The sequence below is a fragment of the Nanorana parkeri genome, unplaced genomic scaffold, assembly GCF_000935625.1.
Source record: "Nanorana parkeri isolate BGI_ZX_2015 unplaced genomic scaffold, ASM93562v1 scaffold1458, whole genome shotgun sequence".
Lineage (NCBI taxonomy): Eukaryota > Metazoa > Chordata > Amphibia > Anura > Dicroglossidae > Nanorana > Nanorana parkeri.
This window is the reverse complement of record NW_017307726.1, coordinates 283,848-304,450: the sequence shown is the minus strand read 5'-3', so window position 1 is coordinate 304,450 and position 20,603 is coordinate 283,848. Positions and strand designations below refer to the sequence as shown.

General features: G+C 38.8%; 1 protein-coding gene across 1 annotated transcript in view; it reads right to left on the bottom strand.

The window, feature by feature from the left end:
* Positions 1-20,603, bottom strand: part of RSRC1 (arginine and serine rich coiled-coil 1) — a 238,905-nt gene that overhangs the window by 99,108 nt on the left and 119,194 nt on the right. The window lies entirely within an intron of this gene.

The window sequence follows — 20,603 nt, the reverse complement described above, 5'->3', positions numbered from 1 at the left end:
GAGTGCACTGTAATAAATGTTTGTGCATATAAAAGTACAACTGTGTATTTTCATTTTCATCCTGCCAGGTAAACGAGATCAAGGAGCCCAGTCTACACTAAGGTTGAGTTACAGTATCTTGTTTATCTGGTGAGGTAAAAATATGCAATTGTGCCTTAAAACTGGTGTGGTTTTGTAGCACATGTACAAGTTAGTGTATTTGGTTTTAAGGTTTAATAAATGTAGAAGCTGATGGAGCAGATCTGTGCTTCATCAGCTTCTTTTGGGGGGATAAATGTGCATCCCCGGGGGGGGGTCAGATTAGGGCAAAAAGGATAAGTGCACTCTGTTTTAAAGTGTACTTTTCCTTAAACACAAAATACTTCCTCTAGTGCATAGAGATAGTAGCTCAGATTTGAGGGAAGGTATGTTGGTCATATTACTGGTGACACATGTGCACTGCCTACACTGCGTATGTCTACCACCAGTGGTATAGATCTTAAATTCTGTGAAATATTGCATTCATAGAACTGATCTTTTATTCTCTTCTATAAGTGTGTGATAACCTTCACAACTGAACATCTTAAGGGTGTGGTTAAGTATCAACATATGTGTTCTACTGGGAGTGAAGCAAGTCACTATTAAAGGTTTTGGGTCTTTAAATGAGGAAAATTAGACGCAATAACAAATAATGAATTTGTGCAGGAACTGCACAGGAATGCAATCTAAAATTTGGTCCAATCACACCTATTCCTTTACTGAAAAATGAAGCAAGGGACAATTTCAAGCTTATTTCACCTCAAGTATCAAGGCTCATAGCAGCTGCCATAGCTGTTTACTACACTGTGCGCATCACACAACCTAATTAAATAAACTACTACCTGTGGGAAAAACTTGACTTCTAAAGAACAGTAAACTTAAAATAATTAACTGAAATGACCTAGAATAAATTGGCAGCCTATCAGAGCCCCTCATCTGCTTAATTGTTCACAACAATTTACGGAGGGCAAATAATAACTGACACAGAGGTGAGAAGATGAAACTAGATCTGGCTGGTGTTAAATAAAATATGCTCTTGGTAAAATCCTTTGGAACATCACAGGATTTATCCAGTCAGCATTTTATAATCATCCTTAAATCTACAGAGACACAAATGTATTTCATCAGCGATGAAATTCTTCCTCGACTGCTAAAACGAGAGTCAAGAAATGATTAGAATCTAGTTTGCCTAACAGTACGCATTAATCAGAAATCATAATAAATCCATGTGCTTCTTTAGACAGAGCATTTGTCAAGCGTTTAAGTGCGGCACCGACATTGACTAATGGCCACTGAGCTGGAAGGGTCAATCATAAACTCATCAAATGCTTCATTTAATTTCATAATTTGACCAAACATAATTTGTTTATGGAAAAGATATCAGGTGCTAGTGAATGAATAATGGCTGTGAAACCAAACTCCATTAATCAGCCAATGATTACAAATGACTTAGAGATTGTTTATTCTAATTTCATTCATTTGGACCAACAAAGAAAACATGGGCAAATGAAACTAGCTGGAAAAGATGGCACCGTTATTGCTCCGTATTTAATAAGACAATGATAAATACGCTCATTAATAACAAAATGCCAGAGTCATATGACTGGGGTTTAAATAAAATCACACCATGCATCAGGCCGTGTATTTAGCTTATAAGTACAAATAAGACAATATGGGAAATGATTCCATCAGGACTCCAGCAATTATGGTGTGCAAGCTAAACAGAAGCAGGATATTAAGTAGCAAATGCTAACATTACAGCTACATTTACCAGTGTGCTTTACATGACAATGGCGTTTGGTATTATAAGACAAGGGCACGAAAACCAACCCAGACTGGCACTCTGGAAACTCTGGTATCTACCATAAGGTTTGGTAATGGGTGACGGTACTCGCAAGCAGGTCAGTCGTTTTAAACTTCTGTTATTAGGCCTGCCCTGATGTGCCTATAATAAATTAGCTTTTGGATACTACCATCAGGCCACTGGGCTTTTCCCCATTACAACAGATGATCAGCAATTCAAAATGATAGTTAAGGCATACAAGAGTTGCCTTTTTTCCCCAACTTTACCCCCACAATGGAATCAGAGCAAAAATACGAGGGAGAATTAAAAAGTAAAGGCAATTTATAAAATATGTGGTAAATGGAACAGAGAGAAGCTTGCACAATGCAGCATATTTACATTAGGATAGTTCAACCATGTGCAGTACAGCGCTCAGACTTCTATCGAGTGGTAGTACATGGACAGAAACATGGACGCTCTGCTGCGAGATTGCACCATGGAAGTGAAGTGGCCTATCCTGGTCCATTTTGAATCGCATGGGCAAACAGTGAACAGTGCAAATTACTGTAAACTGCTGTGAAATAAACTTAAAACTTGCAATTCAAAGCAAAAGAAGAGTCCAAAACAGTCCCACTGCACCATGACAATCCACATCCTCATAGCGCAGCAACAGTAGAGACAGTGCAACAGCTTGGGATTGAAGGTCTTCCACATCCTCCTTACAGCCAGGATCCGGCATTATCCTGATTATAATATGTTCAATTTGCTGAAGGAGGAGCTCCAGGTGCTCTCAAAAGGAATACAGAAGCTAGTTGAATTATCTTGCTTCTATTAAAGCCTTTAAATGTATTTTGTATTTACTTTTTGATTCTCCCTTCTATGTGGTCTGCTATTAAGATCACAAAGGTAAGACCCCATAATATTGTAGTTATATAGCAGTATTGCAGGTTCACTTCAATAACATTTTAAAATTAAAGCTGAATTACACCATTTAATAAAGTTATATATTCCTTTATAAGCCAATAAATTATCTTTTAAATGTATTTGGCATGTGGCAAAACACAACAGCAGGAAGACTGGTGGGATCAGCAGTGAACCATACTTTGCCCAGGCAGGGACACGCAACAGGTGCACTTTAATTTAGCCCTCCCGAGTAGCAAAGACCTTTATTTCCCTTCCCCGCTGCTCCATTTAGCACCTGGGACTGAATGAAAGCCTTGATTTAGCCATGAGTTGTACCTTACAAGGGGCTATGAACTTCCTGTGTGATAGATCTGATTTGTCCAAGGATGTCACATGGAGTGAGTCACAAGCTCCTTTATAACTGGAAGCATTGGGTATTTACAGTACTTCAGCTACTGGCACTGAATAGTGTGCCAGGGTATTAAAGGTAATTAAACATACGCACTAGAATTCCTGACAGGGGGAGCGAAGTGCTGCTACTTCTTCACTGTCTAATCACAGCCTACAGTTTGTGTGTTTTGCAACTCATCAAGCTAGGAACTCATTTTCTAGGTATGTGAACAGAGATGATGCTTACGGCATTGTAAAAACAGACAAATCAAAGTTTACCTCAGCATTAGACCAACAAACAAGTTGATTTCATTCCTGTAGCACAGATAATTTAAATTTTCCCTTTCTTTATAAGCATAGGGGGTTAGGCTAAGCTGAGTTACTGTCTGTTATCTCAAGATAATTTTCACATACAGAAATATCACACAGGTATGCATTTTTTTGCATGAAATGGCAATTTAAAGTGGACCTGAGTTAAAAAAGTGAAGACTTGCTATGTTGTAGGGAACATCTATAAATGTTATTGTTCCTAAGCTACCTTTTGTTTAGATTTCCCCTAATAAATTAGTAATGCTCTTTCTGTTGTGTGAGGGTACCTAGGCGCTCCTCTGCATACAGCCTCATAGCTGTAGATCTGCAATGAGAGATCATCAAAGGCAGTGTGCCTCTGACTGCTGGTCTCAGGAAAATTGTTTTGTGAGATTTTTTGATTCTCCATGCTGGGGAGGAGAGGAAGGAAAGCCCTGTCTCTACCAAAATTGTCACCTCAATACAGAGACAAAGTGCAGGACAAGGAATGGTAAATCAGGCATGTGGAAAATATCAGCTTCAAGAATACTAGTGACTGGTCCTGTGCCCCCTGCCTGCCTTTTTTGGTCACAGCTTTGGTGCCTATTTTATTTTGAATAAATCAATATTTTTCCCGCTTTCCTCAATACGCTCTTCATAGTACTTCATAATCAGCACTTATCAAAAGCTAGCAATATTTGAAAGAAAAACTGCCAAATGAGAAACATATAGGCTTCCACTGCTCACCTTTGCTTCAATAAAATGCTAGTGGAGTGACTGTTATACTAGACCCCTTGTGTCAATGATCTGAGTCACTGAAGCTAAGACAAACATCCAGCTAAACACTTGTGACTTTTCTCTGACTTTGCTGATCTCTATACTTGCTCCAGGTGCTAACTTTATTAATAAAATAAACCACTGCATACCTGAACATTAAGTTTGCTTGGTCGTAAAGCTTCTGATGACCCCTGGATGTAAATGGGTTAAGAATATCTGGTAATCCTGCCATGAAGGACCTTTTCAATCACTTTAATTTGCCTCATAATTATTCCCCTGTCACATGGATGGAGGCTACACGTGGCCTTGCTGACACACATTGTGCAGGCATGTTCAGATATTTTTATTAGGAAGTTGGTTCACAGCAATCATGTGAATTAATTGATGGTGAAATAAAGAATAAAAACAGATGAAAACAATCTTTTATGATATAACATACTAACTGTTTATGATACATGGTGCTTTAGCAAACCAATTATCATCCACTTAGGGCACAGATCTACTGTATGTTAAAGGAGAACTCCTGGCAAACATCTACATATAAAAGATACAAATCATACATGGGAGCTTTTTAGCTGCCCAGTGGATCTGTATTTCTGGCCAACCAGTCCTGAGATTTACACTGCTCTTCTCCTCATCCCTGGCTAGAAGGAGAACGGTATGGCACTTTCTTTCACGGGTACCTTTCCCACCTCTACCCTGTGACTTGATAGTGAAAAGAGAAGCAGGACAATGATGAACTCATTTCTCTGTTACTCTGACCTCTCCTATCAACATGCTTCTTGCACTGCAGCACACCAAACTGGCTCCTTGTGCCGATTCTCTCTTCCTCACTCTTGGATCTGTTGTACAAATTATCACAAATTTCTATTAATGTGTGCATTTTATATCTGTCTGGAGTTCAGTTTTAAAGAGTGGAAACCCATGAAGACTGTTTACAAATTAACTTTTTCATACAAAATATTGCAAAAACAGTAATGCAGCATTCATATGCTAATAACATATTAACTAACTTATTAACTGACCACACAATAAAATCTTTACTATCCCACAAACTCCACATGAGCTATGCTTTGGTGAATTTACCCCACGGTAAGCAGTTAAATAAGAGTAACTGTTCACTGTAGTGCACAAAACTAGAAGAAAACGCTGAAGAGTGTCACATTCCGGAGCCATCATTGCCTGAATACTGTCGCCAACACTAACTAAGGTACTGTCACAATTAATGATTTGGTTAAAGAAGTCACACAACTGTCTTGTGATAAAGATCAATAGGAAAACTAAAATATTCATCTTCCCATAATTAGCAGGCACATTTGCATCAAAATCAGTTATGCCATATGCTGCTCCATCACTTAAATCCCATCAGATATTTCAAGAACACGGAATGGAAATTGCAAGTATCTATTAAAGTCAACATGAATAAACAGTGTAATAATTGCTAATGTACAACTTGCTACTAAAGTATACATATATAATTGTAAGTATTACATAAGTCATGCCACTACAGTGTAAACTTCCAGTAATTAAATATCTGTGTCATTCCATTGCATTCACTGTAGCTGAAACAAATGGTCTAACATTTTGACATATTGTATACGTATAAATACAAGAGAAAAAAAGGTGGGCAGAGATTGGATTTTCCAAATACTTGTTTATTTCAATTTTCTACTGTAAGGCAGTAGATTGTTCTGCATGGCAAAGGCAAGCAACGCCAAATATTTATATCTTTATTAAAAACGATATTTAAAACATAAACACTTAGAAAATTTGTATTGGAAAAAGTATAATGAAAAAAACAAAATGTGAAAAAACAAAAAGGGTGATCTGCAAAAAAAAAAATGTAAATCCAGATATTGCAATAGAGAGTTCTAGTACCAGCAGATTATTTTATATCTAGAAACATTCTTGCAACTTTCAAGGTACGTAGGGAATTGGCCCACGGGCCGATACTTTGAGAGCCCAGCTTTAAAACAATCCATCTATATTAAAACATATAATCATAAAATACAATAACAAATTTCATATCATGTATTGTATATCATAACTCTCTACTCCTTTTTTCCGCCACGCATGCGCAGAACGGACGCCTGACGTCACGCTGACATCAGATGCCACTATGTTGTTGGCACAGACAGGGTATGGTGTAAATTTATAAGGCGACGGGGAACAGAAGGACATTGTCCCCTGGAATCCCTTGGTGTGTGCAACAGTGAGACATGTAAAGGTAAGCCTCTATGGTCCATACTGCAGTGATCTTTAAGATGGGAATTATAATAAGGTAGATCTATGGACAATTTTTTGTAGCCGTTCTTTACTAGACAAAGAAGCATGCAAGTTTAAGTGGAGGATTTTACCTATGCATATGATGCGAGATGTATTTTCCCATCATATGTGGAGGATTTAAGGCTTAAAGAAATGTCTCTGCTGTAGGGATAAGGACCTCTAATTGAGGGATGCATGATATACAGGTACAAACGTGTGATAGTCGGGCTGTATGTACTGTATAGTATCTATGGACAGCATTTTGTCCTTTTAGTATACGTATTCACATTGATCATTATATATATATATATAGATATATATATTATTTTTTTGCAAACTTAACTGTGATTTTAGTCTCCCTTCATGGTTCTGTTTTTTTTTATCTCTATGTCCATCGGGACTGTTGCTGCGACCTGGGGTCCATTGTGATTTACTTGGCACTAATTGTTTTTAAAGGTATATCCTTGAGGCCTGGTTCACATCTCAGGGAATGCGCGTTTGCTACGTGGCCCCACTGGTTTGAATGGGGTCATATCTGCACGGCAAGAAGGCTCCTGCACCCCTATGTGTGCCGCGCAGGACTTTTTTTTTTGCCGCGTTTGTGTACTTTTGCAAAGGCGAAAACGCCTTGGAAAACCACGCGATTTGCTGGCGGAGTTTGGGGCACCATGAGAAATAAATGGCACCGCAAGCTTGTTTCACGTTTGTGTGCGATTCCACAAACACGTGGTGATCGCTCGCAAAAACACACGGATCACTGTGGGTTCTCGGACTGCCCAGGTGTGAACCAGGCCTTACGATGCAGTGTGAACCAGGCCTTACGATGTGTGGACCTATATGGGTTGGACTTGATGGACGTACAGTATGTCTTTTTTCAACCCCAAATACTATGTAACTATGTAAGTTATGAGATTCTGGGAAGCATTTGTGAAGTGTTTTTTTTCCTTCCTGTTCCAACAGCTTGTTTTACAATATAATTTCACTCACCTCCTAAAGATTGCAGTGCCGTCCGTCCGTTTTTTTACTACGGGCGGACGGCAAGAGGTTAATATGGTAATTAATTCGGCTGTGGTACGAGACCAATCCAACTAGGAAACATTTTGGCATGTTCTGTATTTCTCCAAAAAAAGGTTTGTGCTGCTGCTAAAATGTGAAAACAAGCTAATTTCAACATAGGTGATAAATCATACAAGAAGTTCTTAAGCTCCCTGCAGTTGTAAATCTTTTGCAGAGTGCCAAAAATGTGGCAAAGACGGTTTACAATGCCGGTTAATGTTCTACTGTCAGTCTCTATTTCATATTCAGTACCAGCTGCCGGGTTGATCATTTTGCATATCTGGAGATAAAATAACCTATTTAACTGAGCCGGCCTTGGACAAAAAAAATGGCAAGCAAGAAAGTAAACCAATGATCCTATTAGTTCCACCAGACTTAAATCAGAGACTCTACGTATGTGGTCCTTACAGACACATCTGTCATTTTCCATCTTGTTTCTATAGAGTGCAATTGTCTCCTGACTACTTTAGGAAGCTGAATAAATTCAAGGACATTGATGTAACTCAGTCTAAGTAAATGCTTCACATTAAACAAGAACACAGTTTGCCAACTTAGGCGGTAGTGCTACCTTATTAGTATCAAGCACTAACTAAACTTTCAAAAATACAATTCGATTATTCCCTTCAGCAAACATTGCCTTGGGGAAGAATAAACAATGCATTTCAAACCATATAGATTGTTTTAAATCTCTCAGTATTACAGTTTTCGTTTAATCATTTGCTACACATAAAATAACAAACTATAACTAAAACCTCCACAGCAACAAAATGCAAACAATGCTACAAATTGGACACTTTATTTAAAGCGTCTTCAAATTGGGTATAAACCGCTGGTAAACCAGACCAACAGAAATATTGGTATAACGGAATGAATAAATTGCTTTATTCCAAAGAAACCAATCATTTGTCAGCCAGAATCCTGGGTTATGACTGCTGCTATTATTTAGGGATAAATATAATCATTATATCTATTAAAAATACACTAGCTCTGTACCATATTTAACAGAATTTCAATATTGCACGTTTTGGCAATTGATTCACTGATTCACAGTGTATGCAATTGATTTAGTGACTCACACTACACTCTCAGCAGTGCTCTATAATATAGTCTTGTGAACAGCTTCGCTAACACCCAAGTGGATTGGCATGTGACAGAAGCTCAGCTAAATCCTCTGTTTACACTAGGGATTAACAGGGTAGAGCTTGAGAAGCAAACTGAGCTGCCCATGGTCAAGGGAACTCAGCCCGTAGGGCACACAGACAAAGCTAGGTCCAAATAGGAAATGACCCATAAACCTATCCCTACCAGGATTTATTCAAAGCCAGTCTGCTTCATAGAAACTCCATATGACCATTAACCGGCCTGCAAGGCCTGCCAGGAGGCCTAATTACAGGTCTACAGAGCCCAATAACAAAGGCTGAAGAGATTTAGTCTAGGGATGATCTGCTTTATACAGACTTGAGAGAGTCCATATAGAGAGGCTAAAATAAAGAGGTATAGCAGAAAACTCCCCCCGGGGACACTGAATTGTGAGCCAGGCAGGGAAACCAGCCCACTTCAAATGAGCTTAAATCATGCCACCCTCTCAAAATTTACATTCAGCTACAGCTTGCTTAACATCTGCTCAGACATGGGAAGTAGCTGTGATATTGTTAGTCTAAGCAGAAGAGTCTATTCTTGTATATAAATATTAGAAGATCTGAGTAGCAGCCTGCATTTTGTGGCTGTGCCTTTGACCACTGTTTTAAATGGATCAAACCCTAGCATGCATCTCCAATTAAGCCATGTTAGCTCACACACATAGAAAAGTCAGTCAGCAGACAATATAGTCAGCAGTCATTGAGAACTTAACCAGTCATTAGCAAGGTTCCCTCAGAGGTGTTTTAAGGTAACAGCCTGTAGGTTGGCCTCAGTAGAGATCATTTATCTTTATATACTGTTAAATAATAGCTAAAAACAAAAAAGTAAGCAAGTGAAAACAACACAAAACCAGTAAAAAAAAAAACAGTAGTGTGTTATATTTAAAGGAAATTGGTTATAAGACAAATATGGGATCAGTCATGGCTCACCTTTTTCTGAAAATGTTAGTTTGCAAGCTCTCATGCTGACACGCTGGCTTCAATACATTCTAACACACTTACCAAAAATAAGTTTAAATGGGAAATTTAGAGTAACTAAACTAAATTGACACTAAACTCAGAAGTTAAATCTTAAAAATACATTCAAGTATCCTATTAACAAAAATGTATCATATTTATGTATCGCTCAGCTGTAGATCCTCCAATCATCTGAATTGGTGCTGACACTTTCCTTCTTTCTGGAGGGTGGCTACTTATGTTCCACATGGTCCCTGTGTGTGTGTTGTAAAGTAGTCACTGCTCCAAGCTCGCTCCTGTTATGGACTACAATCCCATGTTTAGTTTACTAATTTGTATTGAGATTTTAGTCCATCACAGGAGCGAGCTTGGAGCGGTGACTACTTTACAACACACACAGGGACCATGGGGAACAAAAGTAGCCACCCTCCAGAAGGAAGGACAGCATGAATAGAGAGATGATTTGAGGATCTAAAGCCGAGTGATACACAAATAAGATACATTTTTGGTAATAGTTAAGGTACTTAGTTAAGGTGCTCCAGAAGAGGGACAAGCAAGACAGCAAGGCAACTAGCATTTTAAGAAAAATAGGTCAGCAATGGCTACTTTCATGTTTTTCTCATTTTCTGTAAAGTATTATCTAAAACTCAAACCTTTTTTTTTTAGTTTTGTTTTAGAGAATGAAATAGTTTACCCACAGAATTTTTTTGTTTTTGTTTTTGCTTCCTGTCTCAGAAACACAACAGGAAGTGATAGGAAATCCCTTCTGAGATAGCTGTCACCAGCACAGATGTTTGCACTGGGAGATTTACTTTCTATTCCTTGTCTTGTGACAACTGTAACATTTTAATTTCCTATCACTTTCTGTCCAGTGACAAGAACAAATAAAGAGGATAAATTCTACCCTTCCAAACTCTGCCAAGTTCAGACGTTTTAAGCATTTTTGCCAAACAGGTTACAATGAAAAGAAGGCAAATAAACCTATTGTTTTATAGCAATAGGTTTATTTGTCTTGAGGACTCACACTTTCAGAGTGTAATAGCAGATAATGCAAACTGAATATTACCTTTCGTTTTCAAGATGTTAGTAAAGGTAAACATATAAATACACAGCCCAAATATATTTATTTAATCGGTCTTACCTACTTAGCAGTGTGCAATTCTTTTCAACCAGTTATCTAAACCATACACCCCCTACCAAGCAATTTAGCCAGGTTCTGACCATTTAATTTTATCTACTACACCTCGGTAAAGGCTCATTTATGTGCCCTTTACTCCAATCAACAGGCTGCATTTTATAGATTCTCATGTTTGAACAATGAAGTCTGATTACTCGACTCAGCTGCCCCTCTCTCTCACTCATTGATGTGCGGGGAACTAGTGGAGATGAGAACATTTCAATGAAAGATTTTGTAATTCAAATGATTTAAACTAGAGAAAAATGCATTCAGTTAAAGCTGAACTCCAGACAAAAGGCCCAATACACACATTAAATACACATGAGAGCTGTTTTACCTGTCAAATTATTGGCATTTCTGTCCATGCAGAAATTAGATTTTCACAGTTCTACTATATAGTACAGCCCCATCTGACTGGGCAGAATATTTTGTTTTCTGCTGAAGTAAAACTAACAGGTCATTGTCCCTTCCCCCAGTCTATCAGCAACCTTTTTGCACTGCAGCACAACTGATTGGCTCCTTGTGTTGCTGCTCCCTCCTCCAGTGTGAGCACTGCTGTAAAAGGACTGCAAGAGGCTGATAGCAAGCTAAATTAATTTACTTAGATTTGAATAAATAAATATATTTCAGAATGTATTAACTCTGTTGCTGCCAGGCCCTGTGCTCCACTTTTATCCTCAGATGGCCAGACCATTTTTGCAATTGTTTTTACTTACAGCTTTTAGAGTTTGTAAAAAAAAAAAAAAACCCTACATTTTCTCCAAGCACAGGGCCAATAGAATAAAAAGATGATGCTACTGATTTTGTAAGTCCCATAATAGCTTATTAGATTGATATTTTTGATAAAAATACACTGAAATTATTAGCAGCACACACAAAACAATATAGCTTCTAACAATATCCTATTAAATCTAAACTCTAACACAGTAATGAGTCAAAAACTAGTATTTCTACAATTTAAATTGTGCCATTTAGCAAAACAATGAAAATCAAAAGTACACAAAACTGTAAATAAGTAACTTATGCTAAAAGCCTGCCGGTTGGCCTCACACTTAAGTTTTGTGGTATTCAATATTTTTCTTTTTCTTTAACTATTATTTGTTTTTTTATCAGTACTTTGGTGAAATATCAGGGATCTAAACTAGACACCTGATATCTTCTTTTCGAGATGGAGAAAGAAAGAGACCGAAGACACGGGGGGATTTGTCAAAACTGGAGCAGACAGGATCTGGAGCAGTTGCCAATGGCAACCAATCAGCTTCTCTCTTCAGTTTGTCCAGCTGAGATTTGCAAATGAAAAAGAAGCCGATTGGTTGCCATGCACAGCTGTTCCATATTTTCTATGCTCCAGTTTTGATAAATTCCCCTCAGAAAGTCCTCAATCTCCTTCTTCTCTGCAGGACAAGGTAAGGTAGGGAAGCAAACAGCCAGCACCCAGCGGGGAGGAATTAGTGGCAGACAGGAAGAAATCAAACTGGTAGTAGCGACGGGAGGACCGGATTTTGAATGAATGGCTGTCATCAGCAGCTTTTCAGCCACTGATGCCAGCTATTAATTTACTCATTAGTGTCTGAAGTACCTTTCTGTTATAAGTTTGTGGTCACTGAAGGGGCCATGAGCTTATAGCAAAAGAGAGAATGCAGCTGCAGTACTGACCGGGCCAACTAGAAGTGGTCTTGTTCTGTCTTATCTCGTGATATCTCTGTCTTATATAGTGGCAGTGAAAGGGTTAATGAATGCATAGCTACATTAACTTATGTGTTTCATATTATCCTGGAGTTCAGCTTTCAAATTTCTACATAGGGCATACTACACTTCTTTGAGCATTCACTTTAGCCCTCGGTTGCCAACTAATATCAAAACTGTAAAACAGAAACAGGGACTTTCTTTCAGACGGTTTAGTTCTGTCCTGTTCTGTGGGCATACTGGCAACAAATTATCATGGTGCGGAATTATATTATAGGTCAAAAACTGCCTGTGGGCCGAGCAATAGGTTTACTTGGTACTTATTGACACATATAATCGACTTTTCTTCACTACCTTTACGTGAGAAGGGACATTTTGTTAAAATGGAACTCACCACATCCACCTACTGATGCTAACTGGAAAAAGGACCATAAATAAGATATACAATATATAAACAAACCTAGTGTGTTACAATATGCGGCAATGGATCTCAACACACTTCCATGCATACAGGGAAATTAATATTGTTTAAAAAAGTATAAAAGAAATATCAAGCACTGTGATGTGCCGGTACCCATGTATTTTGTTAAAATGGAACCACATCCGCCTACTGATGCTAACTGGAAATCGACCATAAATAAGATATACACTGTACAAACTAACCTACATAAATGGCAATGCTCAACCACATTTCACATTGTGGACATTGAGATAATGCACTGTAATTAAACAAATAAAAAACGTTGCACCAATAATAGCCAGCAGCAAGCACTAGTGGTCCTAGATACACCACTAATTTCACAACTAAAAATGTAAAACATATAAACTTCAGTGTTAATTGACACATTATACATGCTTTAGTTTTAAAGTTGACACATTGTTATATTTTAATTTTTACTGATCACATATCACAAGCGCAGCATTTTAGGAGAGCGTGGCACGTTTTAAGCCTTGCTGGGTTCACACCTAGGCGTATTGAATATGCGCGTTTGTTGCGCGTTTCGCGTCACGCGTTTCCGAGGGCTACTTGGCTGTATCCCAATGGAAACGCTAGACCAAAACGCCCCAAAGAAGTACATGTACTTCTTTGGGCGTAGGCCGTTTTGTATCGCGTTCGGACGGGCGGAAATAAGCCAAAGTGTGAACTAGACCCATTGAATACAATGGGATTTAGATGTTTGAGCGTTTTGTAGAGCGTTCGTCGAGCGTTGAACGCGCTACAAAACGTTCAGGTGTGAACCAGGCCTAAATGCACTGTTATTGATTCAGCACATTTTGTGGACAAATATCTTGAACAACTATAAATGACTGTTTGCTACCTTAATGAAGACATGAAGAATATGTTTTTTTTTTTAAACCCTTATCCACAGAGCATCAAATATTTAGATATAGTGAACTGTAGTTCTTCCTGAATGTACTGACTTTCGGTGTTTTCCCCAAACTTAAAAATTGATGTAAATACTATGTCCACTTGTACAAGATATGCTGATAAATGTTCATTGTAACCAAGTTATACATTGTTTTGTTATGAATAAAGACATACCTGTTAAAAAAATTACAAAAATAAACACTTTTAATGAAAACATAACTGCAGCAAATAGGGGCTTTTACATTTGCTTACACTAATTCACAAACTTTGCAGAATTTAATTAGGGTTTCTCTCATAGGCCAAATTACACTGTATACTTTGTATAGCTGTGTCAAAAATCTACACAATAATGCTGGTGTCAGTGTGAGTGATGATTCTCAGCTTTTAAAGATGAAGTTCAGTCAGAATTAGTATTTTTATTACACTCACCCCAAGGAAAGAAGGCTAACAGGCTGAGGAATAACGACCTCAACAGGGAACAGAACTAGAAAATAGAGGAGTCCCTGAATCACAGGGATGCCTGAAGGATCCTGCATCTGCATAAGCCTGAACGTCCCCCTCTTTACTTGACAAAAGTATGCACAAAAGACCAGGTGGTGGCCTTTCAGATTTAGGAGACCCGAAGCCTGATTTTGAGATCTAAGAAGCACTAAAACTTCTAGCAGAGTGAGCAGTGACAGGAAATGGAGGACTTTTTCCCTTTGAGCTCAAAAGCCAGAGAGATGGTTCAACAAATCCACCTAGCAATGGTGGAATGGGAGGCTTGTTGCCCCATACGTGGACCCTGCAGGATGATGAACAGAGTCAGATTAGCAATAAGCAGCAGTCACAGAGAGATAAACTCTAACCGCCTGAACTACATCCATACAGTGTAAAGACATTCATTTACAGTGTTTTGATGCAGGACACAAGGTTGGTAAAACAAAGTCCCGGTTAAGGTGGAAGTCAGAGACCACCCTAGGGAGAAAGGAGACCTTAGATCTCAACACAACTTTATTCTTATGGATAACTATAAAAAGGCCCCTTGCAAATAAGGATTCATAAGCTAGCAAAGGGGAAAGGGAGCATAGCATGGGACAAACCAAAATGGGGTCCGGCAGTTTCACTTCTTTCTTCCATTGAAAGGTGGAGGAAAAAACTGTACGGACACGGATGTCACAGTGGTGACCAGGAGTGGATCTGTGGACGGATTCCCTCCAGATCAGCCCTTGTGAAAGGGGCCCTAGTTAGACTAGTGATCAAGTTGAACAACCTTTTGCCTACTGGCCTTACTGATGAGAACAGGCTACCTAAACACAGCTTCAAAGGATGCAACATAAAGAAATGAGTAACACATTTTACTTGGTCAATGTTAATCCACTGCATGGTTGAATGAAAGAAAAGAAACAAAAGAAATCCAGATAACACATAGAATGAAGGAAGAAAACACATCTTATGTCTCTGCTATGCTTCAGGAGATGCTATTATTACAAAATGCATCATCAGAAGCCTAACTTCTGTTTTCTTTTATGTATTTAGGTGTCAAAAATATTTTTAACCATCTCTCAAAATCCAGAACACTAAGGCCAAAATGAGGTATATCTCATTCTATCTGTAATACATTTCAAGGTGTTAAATTAAAGAAATGAGGGGTGACAGCTGGGAGGAAAATAAACAAATTGTTCTTTTTGAGGGCTGGGCTGTCACATCTATTTTATAATTATACGCTTCAAAGACATATTAAAGATATGGAGAATAATGCATATATTTGAAAATGTGAAATATAACGTTGTTTGGAAACTTTATTGGAAAAGATGTGAATATTTGCAAGCGGTATCAATACACATCCACACTTGAGCTAAAAGGGAGAAGAAAATAGTCTGAAATTTCATACTAACACATTTTAAGGCATAAAGGAAGTGAGCTGAATTAGAAAATGGCGCTGAAGTAAATTGATGACAATGGGCATAAAATGCTAGCTTCCTTGCAGAAAAGAGCAATTACAGACATACGTGTAAAGGTTTCTAGAACATAGCAGACATAAAGATATTAAAGCCAAACTGAAGGCAAATAATGAATTACACAGATGAAATACAATACAAGTATGTGAACTGTGTTACTTTTCAAAGGATTTGTAATTCTGCTCAGCCAACCTTGTGATCTAGGATCTCCTAGAAAACAGCTTGCCCTGGTCCTTGAATGCTCTCCATACGTCACTGCATTAAAGCCTTTAGGGCTGCAGCTCACGAGTATTTTCATAATCGTCCCCCCCCCCCCCAACTAATCGATGATGAGAATCGTTGCCAACTATTCTCATTATTGATTTTATTGATTAGTTGTTGCAGCCCTAAAATCCTTATTCCAGACAAGACTTTCTTCTCTTTAGTCTGAAAAGAATATACAAAGATGGGAACCTCTGTGAACTATAGTGTTCCCTGTGTCTTCATTATAGAGATTTCTCTTTCCTGTTTTATTTGTCGGACAGACCGCAAAGCAAGTGGAAATCAGGGATTTAGATAGCAATAACAACAATTGTTCTAGTACAGTAAAGTAGGCTACAGATGCAGCAAATTTTGGCCAGTTCTTGATAAACCGGTTAAAATTCGCTGCATGGGTTCCCGTTCTAGGCACCCTTCCGCCGGCATCTCTCAATCAACTGATCTAAGAAGCAGGTTGGAAAATTTGCGGCCGCTGTGAGAATACAACGCAAACAGCGGGATATTTATCCATCAATGCTAGTAGGTAGGGATGCACCAATATATCGGCCGCCGAAACATATCAGCCGTAAATTGCACTTTTGGCATTATGCCGAAAGTGCCATTTTCCTGGCGATACATCGGCACATCCGTGATTTCTTTCTTACCTGCTGCGCGCTGCTCTGTGTCCCAGCGGGAGGAGAGAAAGTGTGACAGCCTGCCAAGCGCTGCAGGAGGAGAGCTCTGTGAGCGGCCGGCATCTATCCTCCCACACCGCTCAGCCGCCTATCACAGTCCGGCAGAGCGGTGTGTGGGCGAAGACAGGCTGCGCTGTCACAGGAGGCTGAGTTCTCCCTACACCACTCACTCAGCCTCCTGTGACAGTGTGTCAGAGAGGAGAGCAAGGTACAAACACTCAGCGATCAGTAATCGCTGAGTGTATTGTACATAATTGAGGACATGGTATGTTAACTATATCCTCAATTATGAATGAATGGGAGTCATCTACATCACCTCCTGTTCATTCATAGTTGTAGTAAACATACCATGTTCTCAAGTTATGAATGAACAGGAACACTCTTAGAGGATTCCTGTTCATTGATAACAGGGGACACAAAAAAAGAGATAGAGGACTTTGTGTCCTACATCTCTTTTTCTATTTTAAAAGGGAAATATCAAGGGTCTGTTTAGACCCCCAATATTTCCCGAAGCCCCTAAAAGTAATGTAAAAAATTTAAATATTTAATAAAAAAATGAATCAATAAAAATAAATATAAAAAAAGTTTATAAAAAATAAAATATTTAAAAAATGTGACAAAATTAAAAAAAATACATTTTTCGGTATCGGTTTCGGCCTGAATTTTTTTTTATGTTGGGTTAAAAATTTCCATTTCGGTGCACCTCTACTCGTAAGCGTTGATGGAGTATTATGTTCTATTTTTTTTTGTTCAGCCCACAGATTGAACGAAAAAAATAGAACCATGTATACCCGGGTTTATGAATCACTGTCATGCATGAGGAAAGAAGGCAGAGAAGAGAGATCTCTTTTGTGTGGATACAGACATCAATTTTAGTCCTGAAAAAGTTCTCTACTCCAAAACTCAAGCAAAAACTTTGGCTGAAGGGAAGCTTTATTCAGTGTCAGATGTAGGAGCCACCCCAGTTTATGATGGGGTGTAAATTACTAAAGCCTACTGGCTTCACTAGTCACTGTGCCTGTCATGTAATCATAATTTATTTATATAGAAAGGAATCAAAGCCTTAATTGTGGTTAATGATGCTAAACAATACCTTCTATGTAAAAAGATTTTTTTAAATGTTTTTAAATGAACACATAACCAAGTCAGATGCTGTTAAAGTTTCAACTTTAAAGTGCAGGTAAGTGCTGACCTTGGTCACAGATACACTTTTAAATACAGTTAGAAATGACGCTCTGTTTACTACTTTTGCACATGCCCAATGCATGCACAATGCCTGTGATTGTGCTGTCATTAGCTATGCCGCCTGTACTGCCCTCCAAGAAAAATATGTTAAAGGTAAGTCAAAAATCATATTTTTCTCTGTATTAGCAGAAAATATACTAATTCAGCCACCACATTAAAGAATTGCCAAGGATTAGGTAATCCAGAAAACTGTATAGAGAGCTCAGTGCAGCATCATGTAGATTATGTTTTGCTTGAAGGAAAATATCTTGAGAAAAAATAAAGAAAATTAGAAAAAAAAAAAAAAAAAAAGAAGAGGTAAGCTAGTAGAGAAAAGAGGTCAATCCTCCTAAAACACTAGCAAAAAACTGAACTATGTTGGAAGTGGGAAGGTTATACATGGCTGTCCAACAAATTTCTGTTTGCCAGTGTCTGAACCGTCTGGAAGGTGGCAGAATAACACATTTGTATCAGAATAAAAGAATCTTGTGTACTTTAAAGGAGAACTATGGGGTTAAGGCTTTTCCCCATAGTTCTCCTTAGGGTAACGGGAGGACATAAACTAGCGTCCTCCCGTCACCGTAGGCTCAGTATACCGCGAGCTGTAGCTCGCTGTATACTAAGACGCCGCAGCTGAAGCAGATCCCGACAATTATGTCTGGATCCGACCAGCTGCGTGACCTAGAGGCAGAGCCAGCTGTACCCGCCCCCTCCCCCGTCCGTTCTGCCAGTCAAGGGGGAATCCAGCCCCTACCTTCACGGCAGAGAGCCGTGACAGGATCGAGAGGTGAGCAAACGCCAGTATGTGTTCGCTCACTTCCCGATCTACTGAGCCGACCTGTGACAGTCTCATTGTCACAGGTCGGCTGGAACTATGAGGTGAGTGAAAAGCACTCACCTCATAGTTCTCCTTTAATTAACAATATAGAAGTTCAATTTTTGCTTTTGGGTTTAGATACACTTTAAACACTCTTTACAACAGTTTTTTTTAGAAGGCCATTTCTAAGTGCACAACACAAGCAAGTTTAAGGAGCCACTCCAGCAAGCTAAAAACTTGAAAATTGGGTCACATTAGCAATGGGTTCATCAAAACTGAACAACTGAAGGATGGGAAAGGTGTCATTGTGTAGGGTCAGAATAAATGAAAGGATGAATCCATGAATCCAGTATTGTGTCAATGTCGGCAGGATGGCTGTGGAAGGCTGGCCAAATATTGGTTTCTTCTGCTGCAACATACAGATAACAATTTCAGAGTTTGATGTTCATGTGTCAATGTTTTAGACTAGTGGTGCTGAAATGCTATGGGATATTTTTTATTTTTTTTAGCAAACATTGAATAATACTTCACTACAAGCATTTAAAAAGCATGATAAGGTCAATGCATGTCCTTTTATTGGGTGGGGCAGAATATTGTCCCTCATTACTGACCACAGAGCACCCCATTAGATAATGAAATCACAGACGGCAGGCCACAGAACTGAAGTTGAGGACTAAGGTAGCAGCTAAATGATCCCACATAAGAAGACTTTGGCTTAGTAGCGTGCCATGCAAATCAAGTGTTTCGTTTAGCCCTAAAGCTCAAGAGACTGAACTAAGTTTTAATATGATAAAAATTGTATTGTATTGGATACGGTAATTCGTATAATATGCTAAAATCTACACAGACTGACATGGAATGTGGACACTGCAAGGTACAGTCACTGGCAACTGCAGGCAGACAAAGAGCAAGCTGACTCTCTATTAAACTGCCCAGATTTAAGGAGAGGCATTGCTGCATGAAATCACAGTTAATATTGGGCTACAGCCCCATAGCATAATAAGCTCCAATAAACTGAAATTGTGGCTTTAACTAAAAGGAGCCAACAGTGTAGTTGGTTAGAATTAGAAACAACAGTTAGAGCCTATTAGCCTTCAGTCCTGAAATCAGAACATACTGTCAATGCAAAAAGAGCACTCCACAGTTGGATGTTTTTTATGACAAATTCATATAGGGGGTGTATTATATGACACATATCTACAAACATGCATAGACATAAACGCATATTACTGAAGGCATGAATTAAAGAGCAATCTTTTATTTGTTAAACTAAATAATCAAAGCAGCAGCAGCAAGATGCTTGGTCACTGTGTCACTGTGAATATTTATATATTTATACACTGAGTGGCCAGATTATTATGACCACCCCATAAGTACTTTGTTGGGCCACGAGATGACTCCACGAGATGACTTCGTTGGGCCGCCTCGTCATTCCACGAGATGTTGAAAGGTTATGTGAGGAATCTGACACTACACTGTTGCCCTTCTGTTGTCTTGTACCAGTCTTGCCACTCTCCGTTCTACCCTAACATTGACTAGTCGCTGACGGCCACAATTCGCACGTTCAGACCCAGATTTTCGGCTGACAGTCCAGTCTTGAAACACTTTAACAACAGCTGCTCTTTAACATTTAACTAATTCTGCTGTTTTGCTGATACTCGCTCCATGGCTCCGAGCGCCAACAATCATCCCACGTTCAAAGGCTGTTAAATCGCGTTGTTTACCCATATCTTTAGAAACAAATCACTTCTACTGTTGTGGTAAACAACCTGCTAAATAGGGAATATTTATAATGGTCTGGCCCTCTAGCAACTTCAGCGCGAAATTATAGCTAATTAGCCTACAAACATCAGGTGGTCATAATAAACTGGCAACTCAGTGT